Source organism: Rattus norvegicus, chromosome 1 (assembly GCF_036323735.1).
Source record: "Rattus norvegicus strain BN/NHsdMcwi chromosome 1, GRCr8, whole genome shotgun sequence".
Lineage (NCBI taxonomy): Eukaryota > Metazoa > Chordata > Mammalia > Rodentia > Muridae > Rattus > Rattus norvegicus.
This window is the reverse complement of record NC_086019.1, coordinates 258,949,823-258,977,212: the sequence shown is the minus strand read 5'-3', so window position 1 is coordinate 258,977,212 and position 27,390 is coordinate 258,949,823. Positions and strand designations below refer to the sequence as shown.

The 27,390-nt window shown below is 39.3% G+C and overlaps 1 long non-coding RNA gene across 3 annotated transcripts in view; it reads right to left on the bottom strand.

The window, feature by feature from the left end:
* The window catches only part of LOC102554215 (uncharacterized), a 31,765-nt gene extending 18,184 nt beyond the window's left edge, over positions 1 to 13,581 (bottom strand). For 2 of the 3 annotated variants that reach the window (XR_010063288.1, XR_001836167.3), the window contains exons 1-2: positions 13,458 to 13,581; positions 6,463 to 6,873 (exon numbers count right to left, since the gene is read on the bottom strand). This is a non-coding gene — a long non-coding RNA (uncharacterized LOC102554215). The remainder of the gene's footprint in view (positions 1 to 6,462; positions 6,874 to 13,457) is intronic. The other variant, XR_010063289.1, reaches the window with a different exon arrangement.
* Between the last annotated feature and the right edge of the window lie 13,809 nt (positions 13,582 to 27,390).

Below are 27,390 nucleotides of genomic sequence, written 5' to 3'. Positions count from 1 at the left end.
ATGTATTTTACATACATTTCTAACCCTGACAAATTGTTACTCTTGTGTGAGCATAGCCTGGTGAACAGAAGTACATGCTTTTGCCATTGCCTTTGGTCCTTGCCTTTTGCTGTTGCTGGCCAGCCTATGTCAGTCTGTGTGAGTACCCGCAGCCCAGATGCTTGTCCATGTCTGTTCCTGTGCTTGCTTTTGCACAGCCTGTGTGTGCTGGAATATGGTTTGATGCCTGACACTGTCTGACTGCTTAGAAGTTTGTGTGCTGATTAATGACATAAGCCTTACGCACTTATAGCTTTTTCTCACATTTGCTTGCACCTTACAACCTCCTGTGACCTTCCTCTGTCCTGGTTTTAGCTCTTGGAACTCATAGTTATTGCTGTAAGGGCATCATTTTTTTACATTGATTTAAGAAACATCAAAACTTGAGGAAAAGTTAAAGGATAATGGGTTTGCCAGTCTCATACTAACATTATTGAACAGACTTATGCACAGATGGTTTAATTTAGACCTAAGACCTTTGTAAATAAAACTTTGTGCACAGAGAGAATTGAAGAATGTGGAAATATGGCAGTAGTAAGGAACATTTAGTGAGAAGAGAGAGAGAGAGAGAGAGAGAGAGAGAGAGAGAGAGAGAGAGAGAGAGAGAGAAGCTCAAGTTTACAATTCTCAGCCAAGGTTTGCCAGGACTTAGAAACATGGTCATAAGTGTAAGGCAGGGAATACATTTTATATCACTTGATAGGTTTGATGCTAAAACGAGGCTGAGCATGTGGTAAACATTGTGAAATCGGTTTGGATTCAATATTTGTTAATGGTGCTATTCATATCAAAGGAAAGGAAGTGTCAAGGCAGAAATTATTTGTGTTTGAGATGTGCTAGATCTATGGTAAATTTAGTAGGAACAGATTACTCGGAGGGATTTGGAGCAAACCCAGTTGGCAGGCACATAACAATGGGAACCTGGACCAAAACTAGAGAGGAAATGGATTTTCAGAATCTCATGGAATACCGTGATCCAAACTCTTTATAGACTACTTCTTTCTTATTGACAGTGACTTGGTCTCAGTAAAGCAAATGACAAAGAATGGACTTGATTATACATAAAGTCATCCCCTCTGCATACCACACTGATCTATCTCATGTGCATATCTAGGGTAAAATATTTGTCACCACTTAAGAAGTGACACGTAATATATTTCCTGTTTTCTCATCGCCTCATTGATAGACTTGATACACCTCTATTATACTTATTCAAGGATAATGGACGTCAAACATTAGAAAGTATCAAAGTAATTCACCGTGCAATATCATGATGAGAATGTATATATACAAAAGCCCAGTGATCTCCCTGTCCTTTATCCCATGGAATAAAAGACTCACAGTTATATGCTCTAAACATTGTGTATTGCCTGGGTTCCATACGAAACACCGCAGACATAAGGGGAGGTCGAAGGAACTAGGAGACATGTTTGTAGGTTATTAGGAAACAGGAAATCTTTCTGAAATGAATGCTTGCACAATTGTATTTGTAAAAATTCATGATGTAGTCCAAAGTACAGTTAAGACACTGAAAGCAGAGAGCTGAGGAAGGAAACTCCTGAGTGTAACATGAGATTATGAATGATGGAAAAGTATGTCTCAATGTTAGAAGTGCTCATTCTTACCAAGTGGTTACATGAAGGTAGGGTGAGAAGAATGAAGTCCCTGTGGCTTAAGGGATGGTAGCATAATTAAATGTGTTAAGGAAACTGGCAGGGATATGACTGCTCTTTGTTCAACACTAAGAAAAGCTAGCAGCTACGAAAGCAGGAGGTTGTGTGTTATGGGCATTTAGAGAAAGAAACAGTCATGAAGTGATTGGGTTAGGAGAAGCCTTTGGGTCCCTATCGGCAAGCAAAGGGAATCTCATGTGAACTACAAACTCCTGTCTCCTAACAAAGCTTCCAGGGCTTAACATCTAGGAAGCATCATCACAAAAGACCAATGTTTCTTTGTCTACTGACAGGGATGCCACATACTTGACAGGACACTTGAAGGATCATAAAGTACGGACCAGTGGAATGTGCTGAATGGGGAAGAAACTCATAGACTCAGCGAAGTTGTGAGCACATGGTCAGTGCATACACACCTCTCCTGGGCCTCTGTTTATCTCCTGCATGTCTACCTGGGGAGCTTGCCTTTAAGAGGGATGGGGAGCTACACTTTGCTAACCTGGCTGACACACACTATCTAAGCTAGAGGAGCAATAAAGATTAATAACAGATCACGGTTCCATTCACTGTAGGATGGTGTTTTGGGTGGATTCAATAAAATTCTCTGCTGTTCTGTACCTGTGACCAGTATAACCTTATCTCACATCAACTTTCACAGAAACCAGGCAACTGCCACAACAATGTATACGTTACTGATAACCAGTAATGATACTTGAAATAATTACTTGAAATAAACTCAATTGGCATTGCACTGATAATTTTTAGGCTTTATTTTAGTTTGTTGATTTATTTGCAATGAACACATCATAACTGGATTGGGTACACGAAGCTGAGGTCAATACAAAAAAAAATTAACCACTAAATTCTGCTTCGTTTTCTGGCCCTTTTGAAAAATTACCCTTTCTATTAACAATGTCAAGTTCTTGGCCCCACCATGAGCTGAAACTTTAGCTTGTATTGGTTTTATTGTCACAAAAATGCTGATCTGACTATTTTAAGAGCTACAAATTATTTAATAGCACTCAAAGTAACTCAGGATGATTTATTAACATTAAAACTTCTATTCAATAGCAGTATATATTCAATTATCATCTCTACTCATTTTATTTACTATTTATTCATTTATTTATTTATTTTAAACCAACATTATTAGCGTGGCAGGCTTCCAGGTCAATATTAATTTCTAGCTAAACTCTCATGCAGAACCTTACATAGCCATGCCTTTATCTTGTCTCCTTAAAAAAACATTTCCTTGTCCTATGATGAAAGAGAGTCTGATGAAGAAGGCTATTAAAACAATCCATCTATAATTTACATGAACTATTAAGTCCACGATCAGTTGTCTTCTGACCAGTAGTTACTATGTGGCAGCTACCCTTTCAGAAGCTTCAAAAAAAGGGGAATCACAGGAATCCATCTCTAATGCTGTTGCCATGCCAATGATACAAGCGAAACTGCAGGAAGAGAAAATCCCTTGTCTGAGACAAAACAAGCATGAAGCAGTCCCAAGCGATATCTATCAGCACAAACAATATCAGTTTAGAGCTGATGAGCCAACACAGAGGAATAAAGGGTTTCTTGATTTTGGTTAGATGTCTTATAAAACTAAACACGCCATGTTGTTCTGAGGCATTGGTGATAGCTTTTGACATATACGGGACTTTTATTTGATAGAAAGGTTGATTCTTTATTCACATGGGGCTAACACTGTTAGCTCTGTTTTCATTCCTGAGAGCAAGATGTTCACCTCTTATTCTTGTGAATTTCCTACTTTTCAGTTGAATACAGCCTAATGGGAAAAGACTTAAGCTAAAGGGAATCTCATATGCACCTACCCCTCTAGAAGCTAGAGAAATGAAAGCATCATTATTGGAGTTTAATTTATTCACAGATATGTTGAGATCATAAAATCCTGTCATTGGAATTGGCTCCTGTCTTCATCTCTCCCTTCTGTCTTTACTTTTTGACCTGTTGGTGCTGTGTTGACCATCTGGTCTAACGCAGCAGTGATCTTCCTGCCTCTGTATCACCCCTGAGGACTGAGATTATACAAGAACACAAGATTATATTCTTAAGAGGGTTTCCCCTCAGTCTCTTCTCCATTTTTGTCCCTGCAGTTCTTTCACAAAGAAACACTTCTGGGTCAGAAATTTTTACTGTGGGTTGGTAACACCATCTGCCTATTTACTGGAAGTGGACTCTGTGAGTTCCCTCTCCCCACTGTTGGGCATTTCACCTAAGGTCACTCTCATTGAGTCCTGAGTGTCTCTCACCTCCCAGGTCTCTGGTACTTTCTAGAGAGTCTCCCCACCTCCCATCCTCTGAGGTTGCGTATTTCCATTCATTCTGCTGGCCCTCTGGGCTCCTCTCCGGTCCATTCCCCCATTCCTGATCTTGTTCACCTTTTCCCCTCTCCCGCCTAAATCCCTCCCTTCCTCTACATCCTGTGATTATTTTCTTCCCTCTACTAAGTAAGCATCCTCACCTGGCCTTACTACTTGTTATCCTAGGTATTCTCTATTTTGGGCTAATATCCACTTATTAGTGAGTACATACCAAGCCTATCCTTTTTGTGTCTGAATTACCTCACTCAAGATGATATTGTTGAGTTTCATCCATTTGCCTGCAAAACTCATGACGCTGACTTCTTAATAGCTGAATAGTATTCCATTGTGTACTAAACCACATTTTCTCTATCCATTTTTCTGTTGTGGGACATCTGGGCTGATTTCAGCTTCTGGCTGAAGCAAATAAGGTCACTATTAACGTCATGGAGCATGTGTGTCTCTCCTATTGTGGCACATCTTTTGGGCATATGCCCAAGAATGCTATAGCTGCACCTTCTGGTAGATCTATTTCCAATATTCTGAGGACCTGCCAGATTGAGTTCCAGAGAGGTTTCACCAGTCTGCAATCCCACCAGCAATGGAGGAGTGGTCCTCTTTCTCCACATCCTCGTCAGCATGTGCTGTCTTCTGAGTTTTTGATCGTAGCCATTCTGATTGGTGTAAAGTGGAATCTCGGGTGGTTTTGGTTTGCATTTTCCTGATGACTAAGGACTTTGAATATTTCTTAAGTTCTTCTTGGCCACTGGAAATTGCTCTGTTATGAATTCTCTGTTTAGCTCTGTACCTCATTTTTAATTGACTTATTTGGAATTTTGAAGGTTAGTTTCTTGAGTTCCTGATATAGTTTGAATATTAGCTCTCTGTCGCATGTGGGGTTAGTGAAGTTTTGTTTTCATTTTCTAGGTTGCCAATTTGTCCTATTGATTGTGCTTTTGTCTTACAGAAGCTTTTCAGTTTCATGAGGTCCCACTTATCAATTGTTGATCTTAGAGCCTGAGTCATTGAAGTTCTGTTTAGGAAATTTCATCATGTGCCAATGAGTTTGAGGTTCTTTCCCACTTTCTCTTCTGTTAAATTCAGTGTATCTGGCTTCATGTTGAGGTCCGTGATCTAGTTAGACTTGAGTTTTGTGCAAGGTGACAAATATGGATCTATTGTTATTTTTCTACATACAAATTGCCAGTTAGACCAGAATCATTTATTGAAGATGCTTTCTTTTTCCATTGTATATTTTTGGCTTCTTTGTCAAAGATCAAGTGTCCATAAGTGTGTGGTCTTTTCTCTGGGTCTTCAATTTTATTCCATTGGCCAACTTCCCTGTTTCTGTATCAATACCATGTGGTTTTTTATCAGTATTGCTCTGCAGTACAACTTGAAGATAGGGCTGATGAATCCCCCATAAGGTGGTACAGTGACCAGCCAAACTGGGGATCCACATTGTGGGGATATACCAAGGCCTGACGCTGTTACTGATGCTAGGATGTGCTTGCAGGTAGGAGGCTATAATGGCTGTCCTCTGAGAAGCCTAACCCACAGCTGACTTGAGACAGATGCAAATACTTATACCCAAGAACTGGACTAACATCAGAGACACCTATGGCTGACTAAGGGGAAGGAAGGAAGAAGCAGAGGAGTGTGACTCCATAGGAAGACCAGCAGTCTCAACTAACTCGGACCCCTGGAAGTTCAGACACTGAGCCACCAACCATACAGCATATATGAGCTCGTCTGTGTCTCCGCACACGTATATAGCAGAGGACTGCCTGATCTGGTCTCAGTTAGAGAAAATGTGCCTAATCCTGGAGAGACTTGAGGCCCCAGGGAAAGGGGAGGCCTGGTGATGGGGGAGCATCCTCTCAGAGAAGGGATAAGAAGCTAGATGAGGAACTGTGGGAGGGAGGAACAAGCACAGGAGACAATGGCTAGATTAAAAATAGTGTGTGTATGTATAATTCCAGGCTTTTAGCTAATCAGAAAAACAAAATATTTTACTTTCATTAACTTGGGTGCTAGTGACATCTTTAAATCAATTACTTCCATGAAAGATTCCAATTAGCCAAGCATAGTACATTAAATAAACCTTAAAATAAAAGAGAAGGGTCTCCATGGTGCAATTTGTATATTGTATATTTCTAAATGGATGCTAGGCACACATATATAATTTCTCCAGTATACCAGCCTTTGGAAAGTAATAATCTCTATTGGTTTCCTGTTTATTGTCTGTTTAGTTTGGTTTTACTTCTGAACAAAGCTTTTTGTGTTCTTATTATATGGAATTTTAACAGCAACCAAATGTGCATAGATCATACCCTTTTTTATTTACCATGTAATTATATGTGACATTAAATATTACATATCTTCCTGCAGAAATTTTTAAAAAAGAGCAAAAAAATCATCTTTACCCCAAATCTTGTGTGCGTTCTAATAGTGGTTGCTTAGGAGAACCTCAGAAAGTAAGTGTCCATGACCCTGGGTACATGGGCCACGTGGATACAGTCCTTGGATGCTGGAGTACATGGTGTATTTTATCTTGACTTCAGGAACTTCCAGTTGTTCTCTTCTTCCTGCCTGTTCTCCTCCTCCCTCAGTTCTTACTTTATTCTTGCCACAGCACATCAGTATGAAAACCACCATGCAATTCCCTCTTTGAAGACATGATTCTCTTTACACAATATTTTTAGAATACTGTCTGTGTGACTATATCTTTGTAGGAATCTTGACTATTCAATTATATTGAACGATCACATGTCAAGTTCTATTCTTCTCTCATGTTTCAGGGTCCTTTCTTGATTGCTTGATTAATATTTGTCCCACTGAGAAGGATGAGACAAGAAACAAAAGGGAGAGAAGTGATTATGCTGTTGGAAACAGCCGAGGAGACTTTAGCTAAATGTATATGCTAGTGATGTAGTCTACATTTTAGATCAAATCTACCCGAAGGCGATTACAGATCAGGTTATTTCATTTCCCAGTTTTCTATCACAGAAACATTGCACACACACACACACACACACACACACACACACACACACAGAGCAGGTTTATAAAAATCAAAATGAATTTATTTGGTTTATATAATTCAGGTGGACTGTCTAATGTTTACAATATTTGTTATTATGCATACTGTGGAATTATGCATGTATTGCAGAAGGATGTTAGATCGATATCTCTAAAATTATTCTATGGTGGGAATTGTTATCTTCATAGAATTTCATACATGCATGATATTCATCAACATTATTCATTGTTCATCTCTCACCCACCATTCTCCCCAGTCCTCCTGTTCTTCTTCTGCTGACCTCTTTCTTCAACATCGAAGCGTGTTTCCTTCCTAGTTAGGTCAAAGGAATCCCACTTCCCTTTTCTTTATACCTCCTTTGGGCCTCACTTAATATCTTTTTTACTGTTTTATTATGAATATGTTTCTCTTTTCAGGGAACACACATATACACACATACACTGCGTCACAGGATGATGTACACCTATATTTAAATCTAGATTCTGCCTATGAGAGAAAATGTGGTATCTGTCTTGATGAATCTTGCTTATTTCTCTTAACACAATGATCTCTAGTTTCATGCTTTTTTTTCATCCTTTCATGACTTTATCATTTTATGTGTACTTTTGTGGTAATGGACTTAAAATCTTTCAGATACTCACCTGGGACTCATAGCCAGGTCTAGGTTTGGCTCTCTGAGGAATGTCTACACTACCTTCCATAGTGGCTATACTAATTTACCCTCCCTCCTATTACGACTGGACCTATATTAAAATCTGAAAACAGATTTTATTTATGTTTCCTTGACTTCTAAGGATGTGGAACACCTTTTAAAATATTTACTAGCTACTTATATTTCTTCTTTGAGAATTTCTATTCAGTTCATTAGACTGTTTTTGTTCCTCATACATTCTCAATGTGAATCTATTATTTTATATGTTTCACAGTAATTCTTACCATTCAGAGCACTATTTTTTCACACTGCTGCTTTTGTTACACAAAAGCCTTTAAAATAATTTTATTAGTTATTTTATTTAACATTTCAAATGTTATCCCCCTTCCGAGTTTCTCTTCCCCAAACCTCCTATTTCATTCCCCTCCCCCTGCTTCTATGAGGTGTTCCCTTACCTACCCACTCCTACCTCACTGCCCTGGCATTCTCCTATGCTGGGGCAACTAGCCTTCACAGGACCAAGGTCTCTCCTCCTATTGATGCCCCACAAGGCCATCCTCTGCTACATATACAGCTGGAGCTATGGGTCTGTCCAAGTGAATTCTTTGGTTGGTGGTTTAGTCTCTGGGAGCTCTGGGGTATCTGGTTGTTTGATATTGTTTTTACTATGGCATTGAAAACCCCTTCAGCTTCTTCAGTCCTTCCCCTAACTCCTTTATTGGCGTCCCCGTGCTCAGTCTAATGGTTGACTGAAAAAGCCTTTTAGTTTCGTGGAAACCATTTGCCAGTTCTTGGGATAAATCTTTGTACTAAACAGAAACTCCTGATTTATGTCTATATGATATTAAGAGTTTTACCTATGTTTCCCTCTAGTGACTTCAAGGTGACAGTTATCACATAAAGGCCATATTGAGTTGACTGTTGGACATGGTGGGAGACATGGATCTATTTTCATTCCTTACATATGGACATTCTGTTTTCCCAAGTCCTGGTTTTAAAATTCCTATTTTTTCAACAATGCAAGTTTTTGACACTTTTGTCAAAATTTATATGGCTATTATCTTGTGAGTTTATTTCTGGGCCCTCCATTTCTATTCCTATATCCTATTTGATTTTTATTTCTGGTCTCCATACTTACCTTTGTGGCAGAACCATACAGTTTTCCTCTCAGGTCTCCAGCAAAATTTGAAACCACATAATATGATGTGTCCAACATTGTGCTTTTTGATCGGGATTTTCTTGGCTATTCAATTGTTTCTGTTTTCACATAAGCTTTAGGATTTTTTGCCACAGTAAAAAATCTCATTGAAATTTTTATGAATTCCATTCACTATGTATATTGCCTTTGGCAATAAAGCCATTTAAACAATATTAATTCTGCCAAAGAAGTAGAATAGGACTTATGTCTGTATTCTGTTTTTTTTCCCTTTCTTCAATTTCATTTTTCAGTATCTTAAATTTTTTCACTGCAAAGGTCTTTCACCTTGTGCATAGGCTTAATCGCAGATATTTAAATTTTTGAAGATACTGGGAATGAGATTCTTTTCCTGATTTCTTCATGGCAAAGTTCATGACTAGCATATAGAGGGGCTTCTGATGGTTATGCATGACTTTGCATCATGCTTCTTGATATGAAGTATTTATCAGGCCTAAGGACTTTCTGGCTGAGCTCTTAGGGACATTGAGTATAGGAGACTCTTTTAATTCTTTCCTTTGACTCATTGCTACAGCTAAGACCAGACCATGGAGAGAAGTGCAAATGGAGCGCACCATTTGTCTTGTTCTTAATTTCTGACTGAAATTCAGTTCTTCTAACTGAAGAGATAACTACTTCAGTTCATTTCCCTCTGACTAAAAATGTTCACCATATACAGCTCTTATTATCTTGAGACATGTGCTTTCCATCCTTTCCTTCAGGACTTTATTGTGAAGAAGTACTGGTCTTTCTTTCTTTCTTTCTTTTTTTTTTATTAACTTGAGTATTTCTTATATACATTTCGAGTGTTATTCCCTTTCCCAGTTTCCGGGCAAACATCCCCCTCCCCCCTCCCCTTTCTTATCGGTGTTCCCCTCCCCACCCTCCCCCCATTGTCCCCCTCCCCCCAACAGTCTAGTTCACTGGGGGTTCAGTCTTAGCAGGACCCAGGGCTTCCCCTTCCACTGGTGCTCTTACTAGGATATTCATTGCTACCTATGAGGTCAGAGTCCAGGGTCAGTCCATGTATAGTCTTTAGGTAGTGGCTTAGTCCCTGGAAGCTCTGGTTGCTTGGCATTGTTGTACATATGGGGTCTCGAGCCCCTTCAAGCTCTTCCAGTTCTTTCTCTGATTCCTTCAACGGGGGTCCTATTCTCAGTTCAGTGGTTTGCTGCTGGTATTCGCTTCTGTATTTGCTGTATTCTGGCTGTGTCTCTCAGGAGCGATCTACATCCGGCTCCTGTCGGTCTGCACTTCTTTGCTTCATCCATCTGTCTAATTGGATGGCTGTATATGCATGGGCCACATGTGGGGCAGACTCTGAATGGGTGTTCCTTCAGTCTCTGTTTTAATCTTTGCCTCTCTCTTCCCTGCCAAGGGTATTCTTGTTCCCCTTTTAAAGAAGGAGTGAAGCATTCACATTTTGATCATCTGTCTTGAGTTTCATTTGTTCTAGGCATTTAGGGTAATTCAAGCATTTGGGCTAATAGCCACTTATCAGTGAGTGCATACCATGTATGTCTTTCTGTGTTTGGGTTAGCTCACTCAGGATGATATTTTCCAGTTCCAACCATTTGCCTACGAATTTCATAAAGTCGTTGTTTTTGATAGCTGAGTAATATTCCATTGTGTAGATGTACCACATTTTCTGTATCCATTCCTCTGTTGAAGGGCATCTGGGTTCTTTCCAGCTTCTGGCTATTATAAATAAGGCTGCAATGAACATAGTGGAGCACGTGTCTTTTTTATATGTTGGGGCATCTTTTGGGTATATGCCCAAGAGAGGTATAGCTGGATCCTCAGGCAGTTCAATGTCCTGGGTTTGGACAAGAACAACCATTTTTTTTTCGGAGCTGGGGACCGAACCCAGGGCCTTGCGCTTCCTAGGTAAGCGCTTTACCACTGAGCTAAATCCCCAGCCCCAGTACTGGTCTTTCTTAGAGGCCTATTTTTATTTATTATGATCATGTGATACATATTCATAGGTGTTATTTATGTTTTCCATAATTATAGATTTTCATATGTTGGATGATCATTAGGATAAAACCAACTTGATTATGGTTTGTGACATTTTTAATGGCCTCCAGAATTCTGCTTGCAAATATTTCATGCAGAATTTGTGAGCCTACCCTTTTATGGAAATGCAACTAACACTGTAGACCAGGCTGGTCTCAAACTCACAGAGATCACGCTGTCTCTGCCTCCAGAGTACTGGGATTAGGGGGCACCATTGCTCAGCTCAGAAAAAGAGAGATTAAACAGCAATTGGAATTGGATTGGAATTCTTCCTAATCGCCCTGGTCTCCTGTCAAGCTATATAACATCTTTGAACCTTAAGCTCTCATGTTGTAACTTGGAGGTAACATTGGTAGTCAGATGAAGTACTGTGTGTAGAGTATTCATGGAGCCCACCACATAGTAGAGATTCAGCAGACAATTAATTCCCAGATTGTTCTCACAGGAGGAACTGGAGCTTAGTGGTCTGATTTTTAAGCATCACCCAGCTAGTGAACTTTAGAGCCCAGATTAATTCTCTGTAACTGGATGACTTACAACAACACCAGGCCATTCACTGGTACCAACCCATGCCCCTGCTGTTCCGCATGCAGACATCCCACCCACTAGAAACTGTGACTACTGTCTCTGATGCATGGAAGCAAGACTTCCCACTGGGATGTATTATAATCCAATTTGTGTTGCAGAACTTTAAATTGCTAATTAAGTGACTTTAGCACAAACTTTTCATTTGAGTTTTAGTTTTCTTTGAAGATACTCTGCTACTGTATCTTGAGATGGGGCTGACATACATTTATTCCCAGGAACACCTGGATCTTATTAAAAGACTGTCATACAGGGTTTGGATCCTGAAACTAGACTGTTTATGTCTGATTCTGTTTGCATTATTTAGTGGTTGTGTTTGAGTCTGAAGGCCTCATTTAAAGAGTATACAGAATATATTTAAATGTAGTTGCCATGCAGAACAAAGAGAAGTGGTCACATAGATAATGCTTAAAATATTTCTGCATTCATAGAAATTATCTTCGGAAGGGGAAAACTCCATTATATTTGGTCTGGCACTCCTGCAAAATAAAACTTAATTTATTCACCTGAGACCAGATTATAAGATGACAATATTCATGTAAAAATATCTTAGTTTGGAACATTTAAGTCATAACATAGTCTTTTGTGATTTTAATAAAAATTTAAGAAATAGAATATATTTTGCAAATTCAATAGAAGGGAACATTTACAATAGAGTGATAGAAACTTCATAGCTTTTATATGGGTACAGTCAGGGCAAGCACAGAGAGAACTGCTGTTTGTCTTCTGTGTTTCTATAGTTGCTCAATATAGTTGTCATGGGTGGAAAGGCTCACACAACACTGGTGTGACCCAGACATCTCTATCAGAGGAATCGTCCAACCAGAAGTATAACATGTCTACAGTTCTGTAGAGTTCTGCAAACATTTTACATAATTTTTATTTGTCCTAATACATCTAGTTTGGTTATTCAAAATTCTTAATACCCCATCCTCAGAGTGCTAATTTCTTCACCAAGTGCAAACTGATTTAAATCACCAAGTAACCCCATACATGTGGTACAGTTTTGTTGGTAAAAGCTTTGAATCAAATATTTAGTAGAGGTGAAGAGAAAAGAAAGAATAAGAAAAGCCAAGGTGCCTATGGAGAAAGAAAGTAGAAAAATATGGTAACCCAAAAGACAGAGGCCATTATGTAAGGAGGATGCTCTCTTGAACCTCTATACGCTTTTATAGTGTATTCATTGTCTAACAGAATACACTTCGACATGGTATTTTTATACCCACATACCCCTCCCCTCAATAATCATTCCTTGTTACTTTCTTTCTTCCCCCCTGCTGCTGCTCAACTTCCCCTTAAGTATTAGACTTCTATCTTTCTACCTTCATTTACTCATTATGCACATGTGCGTATATAGGTAAATCTAGGTTACGCATATAAGCAAAGGCCCATAACATCTGTCTTTATAATCCCTCTCTCCAAGGTGTCTCGCCATGGACTAGCTTCTGTAAGCAGTTTCTTCATGCCTCATAACAGATCTTTTTTTCTTTATTCACATTCCTAATACTTCTGCTCTTACCTGTTGGTTAAAGAAATATAAACCAAGTAAGAAATATAAAACTCAGACTTACTGCTTAATGACAAGAGCTGTAAAGGAACTCCTGGCGAAATGTTTTCCTTTAATATGTAGCATATTGCATAATTTAATTTTAGATGTTTTGATATTAAGTAAACAGATACCAGAAGTAAAATAAAAAGATACTATATAGTTGAACATCCTCATAAAGAAGTAAACCAGCCTTTCTTGGAAAAGCTGCTATGGTACCTTGCATCAAGATTTTCAAAGTTCCAAGGTTTTCAAAGAACAACACTATGGTACTTCTACTGTCTTTTTCTTTTGCTTCTAATAGATTATTCCTGACATTAAATATGAGGCATTGTTAAGTCATCTCAGATTCCCTTCCTTTTCCCATAGATTTGTAATTTCTACCTGGAGTGTGTGGTAAACATCCAACGATTCTTAAATATGCAGTGCACGCTCTCAGCTTTCTTCCTTTAAAGAGTCAAAACATTAGTGATTATTGTTTGCATTCTGTGTACACTCTACCCCACAGTAACCTGGCAACAGCCAAGTAGGCCTGACTCACTGTAAAAGGGGCTCTTACGCCCTCCCCTCTCTCTTGCTCTCTTGCTCTCTTGCTCTTGCCCTCCCTCCCCATTCCCGTCTCCCATTTCTCTCCTTGTGCTCACGGCCAGCATCTACTCCTCTACTCCTCTACTCCTCTACTACTACTATTACTACTTCTTCTTCTTCTTCTTCTTCTTCTTCTTCTTCTTCTTCTTCTTCTTCTTCTTCTTCTTCTTCTTCTTCTTCTTCTTCTCTCTCTCTCTCTGTCTCTCTCTCTCTGTGTCTCTCTTTGTCTCTCTCTCTGTCTCTCTTTATCTCTCTGCCTTTCTCTCCCTCTATTACCCTTTTGACTCCCCTCTCCATGCCCTGAATAAACTCTATTCTATATTATACCATCATGTAGCTGGTCACTTATGGGGAAGGGATGTCTCAACATGGGCCCCCTGAAGCACCCCCTTCCTCCATACTTTGCCATACATTTACTGAACATATCCCCCCTCTCTTTATCTTTATCTTTTTATAAACACATTATGGTGCGGAGTCTCGAACTTAGAAACTTTGCAGGTTTGCATCCCCCCTGCTACTACACGGAGATCCAACACTCTCTTGCTAGCTATTGTAGCATAGGCTTCTCCCTGCTGCCTCCCTTATTGCTGCTGCAGCTGCTACAGCCACTGGTTCATAGCATGAAAAGCAGGTCTGGCCCCTCCTCTTGTGTCCTGACAGGGACTCTTGTTTGTCAGACTTGCTTTCCCAGGCCGGCATCCACCTGTTGCCCTGCACTTGTGCATGCTCTATTCTCTCTCTCTCTCTCTCTCTCTCTCTCTCTCTCTCTCTCTCTCTCTCTCTCTCTCTCTCTCTCTCTCTCTCCTGCACTCTGCCTCCCAAAGCTGCCACTGGGCCCAGCCTACCTATTTGGCTCAAAGCCAGGAGAAAGGCAGCTTTGGCCCTGCCTTCCCCTATTTGGTCCCTGCCTTCTGAGCAAAATTGTAGTTCTGTTTGGGGCCGCTTCAGCCTCGAGAAAAAAAAAAAAAACAAACCTGTTTTTCTCTACTTATACAACATGTCAAAGACACTTAAGATTTTCATTCCTATCCTGTCTTGATCGATGATGATTTTTTGCTACTGCCATTGAATTATGGTGTGCTCTATTCAGATGTAACCAATAGGTATAGCCCTCAATCTTGTCAGAAATATATTAATTATTAATATATTTAAGTTTATGACAGACAGAAACTCACAAAGCCTTTAACAAATTTACTGCACAAGGTCTCAAAATATATGAGCACAGCTTCAATAATCTGCCTGTGTTATGATATGATTATCACTGAGAAATACAGTGGACAAAACTGGATACCCTTAGAGTCAAATGATTTATCTAAATCAAGGTAAATCATTTCTCATGTCCCAGGTATTCCACAGAGAAAAAGGCTGTTCGTCTTCTGGGTTTGACAGTCACACTGACTTTGCCCAAGTTGTCATGAAGACCCCAGAGACCACAGGGAACGGTTGGCTGATGGACTCTGTCATTTTTCAAATAATACATGAATGGTAGATTATAGTTTATTCTTCTTCAGATTTCTGACTACATTGACAGCTAAGGTAACTGTAGCTTGACTGTACCTAGAATGCAGGCCCCTAAACTCAGTTTCTAAGAACTAGTTCTTACTTAAGCTTTCACAGATGTAATCGGTTACTTCCTTCCCTAAGCATGGGTTCCATTGATTAAATGCTTCCTATTTCCTCTTCTTACTCTGCCACTGTCCTAACACTTTTGAGTTCTTATAAATTTGCCTAACTCTAACATTCCACTATATGATCCAACTACATAATCACAAATTCTTGTTCCTTCCGCTCCACTAAAAGCTCGTGTTAAAGAATGTTCATGCTGTTAACTCATGTTGTTTTCTCTTTTGTAAACTTATAAGATACAGAGCACCCACTCAGGTCTACCTCTCATGAACCAAATAGACTCCACCAAGGTAAGTATGTCTGCCTAAAGTTCCCATGTATTCCAGAGGGTGGGGTTCCTCTGTGTTTCAAATTTACATCCAAGAAAAGAAACTTCTTTCTCCTAAATGCACTTCAATCTCGTTCTCTACCTATAATAAATACATATGTGTGCTTCAGCATCTTGTTGAGTCCAACTTCCTCCCACAGACACAGATGCTTCTACTGGACCTGTTCCTTGTGAATTATCCTCAGATGGTTCCACAGACCTTGGACAACAAGGAAACAGCCAATCCTAAGACTGGACAAACATCACCATACTCACTTTCCTGGGTTCCCGAGAGACATGTCACCCCAAAACAAGCAGAGATGTAGACCACCCTATTCCTGCTCCAGCAATGCTTCTTCTGTTTTTGTTTTCCTTTCTTAATTAAACCAAAACAGGGGAATGTTAACATTCTGTCTAGGCTCTGCCCTACAATTACCTGGCAAGACTCAGATATGCTCTGTCCCCAGTTTCCTGGCAACAGTGTATGACTCACTATAAAAGGGGCTCTTAGCCCCATCCTCTCTCTCTTGCTTTCTTGCTCTTGCCTTCCCCTCCCCCCTCTCTGCCTATTCCCTTCCCCCCTTCTCTCTCCATGTGCTCATGGGCAGTCTCTACTACTCTACTTCTCTACTCCTCTCTCTCTCTCTCTCTCTCTCTCTCTCTCTCTCTCTCTCTCTCCTCCCCCCTTTCTCTGCCTTTACTACCCTCTTGACTCCCTTCCCTATGCCCTGAATAAACCCTATTCTATACTATGTCATCAAGTGGCTGGTCCCTGGGGGGGGGGGGGGAATACCTCAGCATGGGCCCACTTAAGCATTCCCTTCCCTCATACCTCACCATACCTCCATAGAACATAACCATCCTTTATCTTTTTATAAACATATCAATGATCTTTATTATTTTTCTTACAAGAAAAGAAACAGCACCTTTCTCAAGCAAGCTGCTGTCATTCTTCTGCTATTTGAGATGGGAGAGTGAGTCTGGGATGAGAAGGGAGATTTCCAGCCATTGGGAAGACCTGTTTCTTGATATGCTCTAGGATGAAACAATCTTAAATAAAAGAAGACAAAATGTCCGTGGCTGTGAAACACAGAAGGATTCTGATTGTGTTAGCATGTGGTCTAGGAGACAATAGATTCAGAAGGATGAGCATTAGCATAATGTAATGAGACCAGAATTAAAGAACCAGAAACCAGGAAAGAAGCTAGTTAAAATATTCAACACCGAGGCACATGAGTAGGGTAGACCATAAAAGAAGAGGTGAGTAGTCTGTCAGAAGGCAGGGTTCTCTCAGGTGCTCTTGGGTGCTCTCCCAGAAGCAGCCCCATGATTACAGAAACTGTCACTAGTGAGGACAGAGCATAAATTCTATGTATGTCAAGGGATCTTCTTTTCTGACAAGATTCTAGACAACTTGGAGAAAACACTGCTTTGTAAACGACAAATTAAATTCCATTTGTGAAGGCATCAGTAACAGTGCCAAGTTGTCAGAGTTTTAAAGCCTATAAGGAAAGATGGCAGACACTTGGCTTCTTTGTAATTATGGGAATTCAGGTGACATCACTGGGTGCTAATTGCTTCTTCACATTTGAAGATGGGGCTTGTTAAAATTGATTTAGCTGGATTTAACACACAGCCACAGAGCAGGTAAATGGAAATAATCTTCTCTGTAAAGGGCATGCTATTAAGGCAAGTGGATTGCTGTTCACGAGGGGACTCCATAAAACAGACATAAAGACGTGATGATCAATTACGGTCTAGAAACTATCAAGTCATATCCTAGGAGACAAAAGGGAATGTGTAATGTGTTTTTGATATCTTAATGAGGAATTTATAGGAATTTAAAATTGAATATTGTCCCTCATTTTAATAATGATTGAATGCTAAGCACTCTTATTGGGTTTTCTTTTTGCTGACAAATTTTTATAAGAAAAAAATGCAATAAAAAAAGGCGTGTACCAAAATGAATATATCCTTTTTCATTTTCCGGAAGCAGGAAAGGAATGTGTTAAGCAACTTTATTTGTTGCTAGAGCAAAGGGTGCCCATCAGACACTCAGGGTGACCTGGAACACCCATCTTCCAAATCATTCCTGGGAAATTTACAATAATCCTCGTGCCAGGCTTGGCAGCAGAGACTGGGAAACAAAATCCTGAGAAAGCTCATTTCATTGCCAAGATCTCATACTTCATGTCCTTTCCTTTCTTATTCTGGAGACGGAGGCTTCTGAGACTGTACATTATATCACATGAGTGTAGCCTTGGCACTGTGCGAATCTTCAAGGCAGATTTTGATGGTGTTTGTTTGGTTGGATTTTGTTTTTTCTGTAAAGTCTTAGAGATATGGTTAAATATCCCTGGAGATTTTACAGTAAGTCAATAAAACAATATTCTGAGCAGTCCCATGTAAGCCCACGCACGTAGCTTTGCACACATCTTTTCTTTTATCAACTCACGGTGAATTTGTTCCCTTTGTTAGCATTTGTTATCTGGCCAGAGTTTTAGCAGGCGTCTCTTTCTCCTCAACTCATCCTTTTCTTTTATTCATCACACATCAGAAGTTTGAGAAACTACTCAACTTGGTTCTATTCTGCAAGTATTTTACTACAAAGAACCCCCCTTAATCATAGGATTAGCTATGACTCATGGCCCTAGCTCTCTTTGTTACTCAGGACAGACAAGATAAAGATTAACCAAATGCCTATTATTTCTACCTCAGTGATTATCCAGACCACTGCCAGTCTCCACAGATCAATTGAACCAAATGCTTCTTAAACAAAGTATACTTAAGGTTTTCTCCTTCCCTCAGGCTTCTGAATTGACCAATCCCTAGCCCAAGGCAGCAAAAACCTCCTCCTTATAGCTCTTGCAGAATGGGATAGCCTCAAGGCAAACCCTTCTCTGATCTCTTATCCACTAAGCCACCTTTTCACTGCCCTTTTCTACACCTGGGTTTTTCTAACCTTGGTTACACCTCTGTGAAAGAAAACATTAATTTTTTTACTTTTATTTATTATTTATTTATTTATTTTTATTGTATTTTTATTTATTTTTTTTTTCATTTATTTGTTTATTTTTTTTTTTTTTGCTTAACCTAGAAAACACTTGCAGATCTTACAGCGAGATCTTTGTCTCCAGCGAAATGGATGTTGCTCTCTTTGTTGCAATAGCTGCTCATTTCTCTTTGCATAATGTGAAAATCCTTACGAAGAAAGTAATTTAGTGTTGTGTCATGTAATTTTGTACTTAGCAAGAATAACACAAATCTCAAAAGGAGACATGAGAGTCATATATCACAATGCATTCCTCTAATCCTAGAACTCAGGAGAAGGAGGAAGGAGGATCACATGGTCAAGGTTAGCCTGGGCTACACAGTTGAACACTGACATAACAGCAATATTTCTTGTATATCATCTGCCTGAGGTTGACTGCCTATGAAGGATGCTCAGAGGCTACAATTATTCCATAGAAAACTCTGAAGTCTGTTTATGATTTATGAATGTGCATAGAAGAGGTACTTTACAGGATCCCTTGTAATATTTAGCTTTATAAACAGCTTTTTAGAAATCTATTTCTCCCGATCCTTACAGTTTCTTCTCCTGTACTCTCACAATACAGTGTAAGTCAAATCATGAGTGTGCTTCCTCCATTGGAAGCATTCTATATTTCAAATATTTAAGAACTATTTTAAACTTAGAATTTTATGACTAAACAGTATTCTGTTAATGAAAAGCAAGGTTTTTTTTTTAGATTGTTACTTTGTGACTGTGTGTGGGGTGTGTGTGTGTGTGTGTGTGTGTGTGTGTGTGTGTGTGTGTGTAGGAGAGGAAAAGAAATAGAGATGCAAAGAGATTCAGAGAGACAAAGAATATTTCATCTAAAATAACTAATTAAAGATTTTCATCAGGCTCAGATTGTCACTCACAATAAAGACTCAATCATAAATTCATTGAACTAGAATTTGCATGCCCAACAAAATATTAATTTCCTCTGTAGTATGCACCCTCCCTGAATTTAGACTCTCTGCTTTGAACTCAGAATTAAAATTTCTCTCTGATATTGTTACCTTGGGAAAAAGGTGCATAGAATAGATTGTTTCTAAGAGGATTACATGATGAGACAACATAATCCAGTATCACACAATACATCGCACTGAATACCATTATTATTATCATTGCCTCATAAGTATTCAATAACATACATTACATTTTTCCTTTAGTAAATTCAGGCAGGTTGCCTATCTATTAAACAAATAACTTAAAAATCTCTGTATTTTTTGTTTTCTAAATTACAGAATACTTGAAAAGGTCATTCTTCCCAGAGAAGAAAGTGTACACAGGTAAAATTACTGTTACTCTTATGGTTGAAATAGCCACCGTATCTTTATGAGTTAAATAATATAACGGGAGTATACAATTCTACATGTCTTTATCCATAGTGCTTCCACTATCTCATTAAACGTAAAGATGTTGATAGAATTCTATTTTCACCGATGCCATAAAATTGACAGGCAGCCATTCATTAAAGGTCTATCTATTTCTCTTTGTCTTCATAGTAGCTGCAGGATAGAATCACATGATTATATTTGAGTTAAGTCAAGATTCTTTGAGCAAGGGACCTTGATGTATTGCTGAGAAGATTTGACTCCTATGATTCTGCCTCTGTTGTTTGTGGATAGTCACTTGTGTTTTGAAAGCATGCCAAAGTGATTATTTTGCCAATGACTCCGGTCTCAATTGATTTTGTAATGAAGCCAAAGCATGCCTAGGAGTCACCTGCTACTGCTATGAACATGGGATAAAAGCAGCAGGAGAGCCTGAAGAAGCCTCTTCTATCTAATTTCTAGTGTTGTGGTTTCTCTTAATAGCATGACCTATAATGCCAAAGCCTTTTGCAAAGGTTTATTAACCTGTCAGAGGCATATCTATGCATAGTAATGAAGTCAAAGAGACAACATTGCCTCGCAGCCAAAGCACTGTTATGGCAGGCTCTCCCTGCCCTCAATTTCGTCTTCACAGCATAATGAAATGTAGCAGTAGCACCCTTGAGCTTTCGAGCATCCCCCTGCCTTCTAGTCCCTTAACAACTTGACATCGGTGTCCAGAAACCAAACAAACAGAATTAGCTTTTAGCAGCCACAACTCAGTGCGGTTGTGAAGAATTATTTTAATTCCCTCGACAGCAGAGGTGTGTGCTCTATCAGCAGGAATTTAAAGAGTCACATCAGTTACTCTGACAGAACAAACCCAGATTGACAGGAAGTGTCACACACCAGCCTCTCAAAACTCTCTGGTTGCTTTCATGTGTCATTATTCACCTTTAAATAAAATGCAGCTTGCACTGGCACTCAGGATTGCAATGAGATGAACACCAATGACATTTTCTGTACAGTGAGACAGGTAACAGATTCTGAAATTTTTACAAAGGAGAACCCTTCATGTTTTAATGGGAAACTGCAGTCACCCAATATTTATCGTACACTTCTTTGATTCAGTTCTTAGGTAGACATTGTGTGGGAGGCTTAGAATAAATGAATGACGTGAATTTGTCCTTTAAGAATCCATGGTTTCTCTAAAACAATGAAGCACAACAGGAGGGTGTTTTTTTTTTTAAAAAAAATTACAAATACATCAATGGTTACATTGAACATACGAGACAAATGTCTTTGTATGGATGGTAAAGGAAATAAATGTTTGAAAGACAAGAATAGAGGAATTGGTTTTGATCTGCTTTGGGATGGGGGGCAGTAAGTCAACTTTACGTTCACCACACAACACAGAGAAGGAAATGTGATAAATATCTGTCCACAGTGAGTGGGGAAAGGAAAAAAAGTACTGGCATGAGGAATACTTGGGAAAATTAAATTAGCCTCTTCAGTTTTTCCCGTGTTTGCCAGGGTGCCTGTGGTATCATTTTCTGGTTAGACTCCAGAAGGAATAATAATGGTTATGTGTGAGGCAAGCCAGGCTCTGTAGGAGCAAGAAAAAGAAAAATAACCCAGCTTAGCAAGTGGTAAGTATGGAATATTCAGCTGCCATTACTGCCATGATGATTAACTAAGAACTTAACCTCCGTTTTCAATCATTGACTGTGTAGTTCAGAAACGTGGGCAGGCCATGTGCTCTTTAGGTTCTCTCAGTGGAGTCTAACAAGGAGTTTACAGGTACCTGATTGTAAATGTGACTTTTATTCACTTTATGAAATTGTTGTGTCAGAGGCTTACTACTGAATAAGCTCGCCCTGGCTAATTCTTTCTGAACTCTGGCTGGTTGGTTCAACTCATATATTCTGTCTCAAAGCTCCTCTGCAAGCTGACTGATTCAATCTGGCTTCTCCTGACTTCTCACTGAATTGCTCTGCTTGACCTCAACTAACTCTGGCAATTTGTTCAAATCGTCTGGATCTTTCTCATTCTCTGGCTTCAACTGCCTCTGCTGACCTGCACGAACTGCGTGAATTCTTAAATAAACTCCACTCCACTCCACTCACTGCACTGACTGTCCACTGACTGAACAGAGTTGAGCTGCCCCAAAATACACTGAATGAACTTACTGACTGCACAGAACTCTCTGGAACTCAAGAGATCTGCCCGCCTGTCTGCTGAGGGCAGGGTTTGATTAAAGGTGTGTCCACCATGCCTGAACTTAACATTTTTCTTTACCTAAAACTTGCTCTATACCAGTCTGGCCTTGAACTCAGAGTTCTACTTGCCTTTCTCTCCTGGAATTAAAGGTGTGTCTGTATTCCAGCCCTATCACACAGACCTAGAAGGTTTATGGGTGTGATCTCTTGCTAGGGCAGCCAGGGTGCTGAATTAAAATTCCTCTACCCTTGGAAAATAAAGCTGATCTTCTGGCTAGTCCATGCCTGCATGAATCACCAGATTCATTCAGATGGTGGGTCAGGTTCACTTACTTCCAGCTGTAAGACAGCAAGCCCTCTTCCCTTGCTGGATCCAGTCAGGACTGCTTGCTGTTTGGCTGCTTCCTTTTGACTCACAAGTGTTATATGTGACCCTTTGCTGCCATGGTTGGGTTAGTCTGTTGAGACTCTCATGCGTGAGGCTTTCCTTCTCTCCTTTTCTATACGGTCTCTATAACTGAGTCTTTTACTTTCCCATTCTACTTTTAAGACATCTATCCGTCAAATAAACCAAGATGATAAACCTAGCTTAAATCATCTCGCATCTCATTGGTAACTATAATACTGTCACAAAGATTTTTCCTATCAGGAACTTGATTAGAATATATATATATATATATATATATATATATATATATATATATATATATATATGTCTTTTTAATTTTTTCAATGTTTTTTCTTTAAAAATTTCATATTTTTATATCATGAACCTTGAATATTAATCTACCTCCTTCCAGTGGCTATTCATCTTTTAGTGTCCTGCTATTCATCTTTTGGGATGGAGAATAGTGAACACAGACATTTTTCCTGTTTAAATAAAATAAGCCTAGTCACATATATTTGGGGTTGAAAAAAACAATCTGTAAAGCAAGGTGAAAAAAACTGTAAGGAACCACAGACCTTATAACCAGTCACAATATGGACCTTTCATATTGGAGTCGTAAGCAACAACTAAGCATTAGAATTTGTTGTTTGGGAGAAGTTTCACACAGTAGAAATAGGTATTGTCATAGCCAGTGATGATTTTAAAAGGTTTTAATTTTCTTTGGGGGAGTAATGGGAGACAAATAAGAAGGCCTGTCAGGGTCAAATTGAAAAGACTGTGGCTCCTGAGTAATTAGAATGGAAATTACAGGAGGAAGTCAGGTCATGGAGAGCTGTGATCTTGAGAGTCAGTGATTAAAATGTAGTGTTATTAACTGAAATAGAAAATAAAATGCATGAGTAGAGGTTAAGGTTCACTCGTAATTTTGAAGTGGAAATGTCCACCGTGCATGTGGAAGAGGCTTGTCTGAGCTGCTGCCGTGTACGTATCAGCTCTCTACAAAGAGATGGATGTAAGGGGAATATGGCAGATCCAGAGCACAATGAATGAAGCAGGGTTTCATGAAGAAAACCCAGAATGAAAGTAACAGAACGGTAGACATTGCAATACACAGGCGAGTAGTAATCTGAGGTGAGGAATCCTGCTGACAGTTATGTTATTCATATCTCTTATAAGCATCAGAAGGTGACAAGTTAGTAACTTTCAATAGATGGAAACAAGCAACAACAGAATGTGAGTGTATGTTCTTGTAAGTGCATATGTGCATGTGTGAAAAATTCAACTCTTTCTGTGTTTGTGAAATAAACTAAGTGCCTAAATATTGCTCACTATAAAGAAGCTCTTGCATCCAAACTTCTCTTAGCTTCAAAGATACCTACATTTTCTCAAGAAGCAGAGATCAATTTATTGGGGGACGTTGGATACCTCAAGATGTAACTTTCTTTGAACAACAAGAGGCAGCAATCTTTCTCTAGCACTACAAAAGACAGTGTTGTGCCTGAGACAAAGGCAGCTTAAGGTTTGTCAAATACTACTTATGCAAAAAGAAAATGAAAAAATGGGTTCCAGGGTAGAACTATTTCCAATTTTCTTAGAAACCATCAAACTTATTTCCAAAGTGGTTGTATAAGGTTGTACTCCCACCAGCAATGGAGGAGTGTTCCCCTTGCTCCACATCCTTACCAGCATGTGCTGCCATAAATGAAATGTTACATAAAAGGGGAGTTACAGAAGTAAATCACAGTAAGTTCAAAGCTGTGTTTCACCTTATAAGCTCACTATAAGTTCAAAGCAACAGTTTCATATGGCTTTGTTTTATCATAGTGCACATGTATGGTTTCATCCTTGGACATGACCTAGATTAAATGTTTTTCCTAGGCTGAAAATTTGTTCCAAGCCTATATCTCTTCTTAACATAGTTTCTGAAAGCACATTGTAGTTTTTATTATGCTGATTTTACTGATTATTCTATGAGGAGTGGGTACATTCTATTCTTGATTCAAACCTTATCACATTTGTTTGGCAAAACAACTAAAACTATCCCCTAAAACTTTCTTCCTAAAATTACTTGAGTCAAATCAGAAATTCTATAAAGTCATTAATTCATCTAAAAAGCATTAACCCATGAAAAAAGTTCATTTTCTTGTTAATCTTTAGGACAATTGCTCAATAGGGTGGACTGATGCCCAGGAATTATTAAGCTATATAATAATGACAGGAAAGGTATTTCTTCAGCAAGAAGCAATCCTGTGATGAAGTTTTTGAGGACCCTGCATTCTCAGAGCTCACCCATTGCAGGCCATACAAAATGGTGGACCATGTCCAGAAAATGTACTTGCATGTCTTAGTCTCGATGGCTTTGGACAACAACCCAAAAATATCTTCTGCCTCTAAGATGCACAGGGATAAAAATGCAGCAGACATAGGAGCCTAGCATAATCTCTTCTGAGAGGCTTCATCCAGAAGAAGATGGAAATAGATGCAGAGATCCACAGCCAAACATAAGGCAGAGCTGTGGGAGTCTTGTGGAGGTGTAGGGGATAAACTGAGTAAGCTGGATGGGTCAGTGATACCACAAGAAACCTACAGAGTCAACTAACCTGAGATCAGGGGGACTCACAGAGACAAAGCTACCAACCAAAGCATAGGCAAGGACTGGACCCAGCCCCCCACCCCCCGATTTGTAGCAGATGTCCAGTTGGTCTTCATGTGGGTCCACTAACAATTAGAGCAGAAGCTGCCTCTGATTCAGTTGCCAGATATTAGATCTCCTTCCCCTACCGGGACATCCTAGTTGGACCTCAGTGAGAGAGGATCCACTTAGGCCTATGGGGATTGGATGTCTCAGGGTAGGGTAGCACGCAAGGAAGCCTTCCCATTGTCTGAGGAGGAGGTAAAGTGGGCAATGGGGAGATGGATTTGTAAAGATTGGACTGGTAGGAGATGAGGGATGGGGGACCATGAACAGGATGTAAAGTGAGTAAGGAAGAAGAAAAAAGAAAAGGAAAAAAATGCATTAGTTAGGTTTTCAGCTGCTGTGACTAAGTCCTTGACAAAACTCAACCTAACCAAGGCAACTTTTTATTGTGATTTATAATTTAAGTATACAGTCCATCATACCTGGGAAGTCCTGGCTGCTAGAATTTGGCTGATGGAGTTTGAGGATATTGGTCACAGCTATAGCCATGGTCAGTAAACAAAGAATAAATACATGGTCAAGCTCAGCTTGGGTTTTTTTTTATCATCTATCACCTATCTATCATTTCACTATTTATCTACCATCCATTTTTATATCTTCTATGTACCATCCATATATAATTATCTCTATCAACTATATCAATTTAACCTATCTCTATATCTCTATATCTCTATATCTCTATATCTCTATATCTCTATATCTCTATATCTATCTATCTATCTATCTATCTATCTATCTATCTATCTATCTATCTATCTATTTCTAGTCAGAGTCTCAGTATGTACTAGCTGGCCTGTAACATACTCTGTGAACCAGGCTGACCTCAAATTCAAAGAAACCCACTTAGCTCTGATTCCTGAGTACTGAGATCAAAGACAAGCTTCGCCATTTCCAATCCTTCATTCTTTCTTCTTTGCAGAGATCCCTGTCAGTGGGATGGTGCCATCTCTATTTGGCGTAGGTCTTCCTTTGTAAAATAATCAAAGCTAGAAAAATCTATCACAGATATGTCCATTGAGTTGATATCATTAGTCATCACAGAGGAGAGATTTTTAAATTCTTTCCCTACACGGGGACATCTAATCCCCATAGGCCTAAGTGCATCCTCTCCTACTGACGTCCAACTAGGAAATCCAGGTAAGGGAAGGAAATCTGATGTATATTAAGGAAAAGTACATTTTTTCCAAATTATGAAGCCAAATAGTCTTGTTTCTGTAAAGCAAACACATACTTTGGTTTATCTTTTCTTTTTAAATTTTCAGATATAATAAATGAGCCTATGGAATTCTCAGGGAAGCATGTCCAGGCTTCTGTTTCTATTCACTGAAATGCAATCTTTCAGGGTCCTCGCCGGCAGTGAAATGACCTGGCCAGAGGTGAGAAAGAAACCTGGGTTCAGCGTGACTTCATCAGGTGGAATTCAATTTCTAGAGTATCTTTTTCCAGGTGCCAACGTCTTTAACCACAGTGCATTGTGGTAAACAAAAAAAAAAAGTTTCCTGGTGTAATACAATCCCCAGTGCATGAAGAGGTATAATTACATTGAAACTCAACTCAAAGTACGTGTCATCTCTTCTAAAGAGATGGGTTCTACAGATATGCTCCCTGTTCAGGTTAAGGGTTTGGGGAAGGATTTGGTATGGTCTCTGTCCTGCGGAAAGCATAGAGGTCATTCTATTAGCCACCTCTGACCCTGTTGTTGGGCACTTGATATTGCCTGGCCCTACAGATAACACGGATCAACAGGCTGTTAATCCCCTCCAATTCCCTATCTTTTTGATGGAAAAACAGGTTATACAGTCTTTCTTTAGGAGGACAGTCTGCATGGTTTTCATTCCTGGTTTACCTAGTGATATATCTGTATATGTACATATAGATATGTTTACTTCATATCTATATATCAACGTGGATATATTACTGAAATATCTGCCATTATCTATCTCCATACCCTAAAGAATGTTAGTAGAATGTCAGAACACAGTTCAAGAATGGAGTCATGTGAAAAGCAAAAGTGTGGTGCTTAACGAGAGCAGTAACAACGCACGTCTTCCCACTGATGCTGTTGGGGTCAGACACAGGACCCGGCCTGAGGTGGTGGTGGGAAGCCCACCATTATTTGCTGCGACATT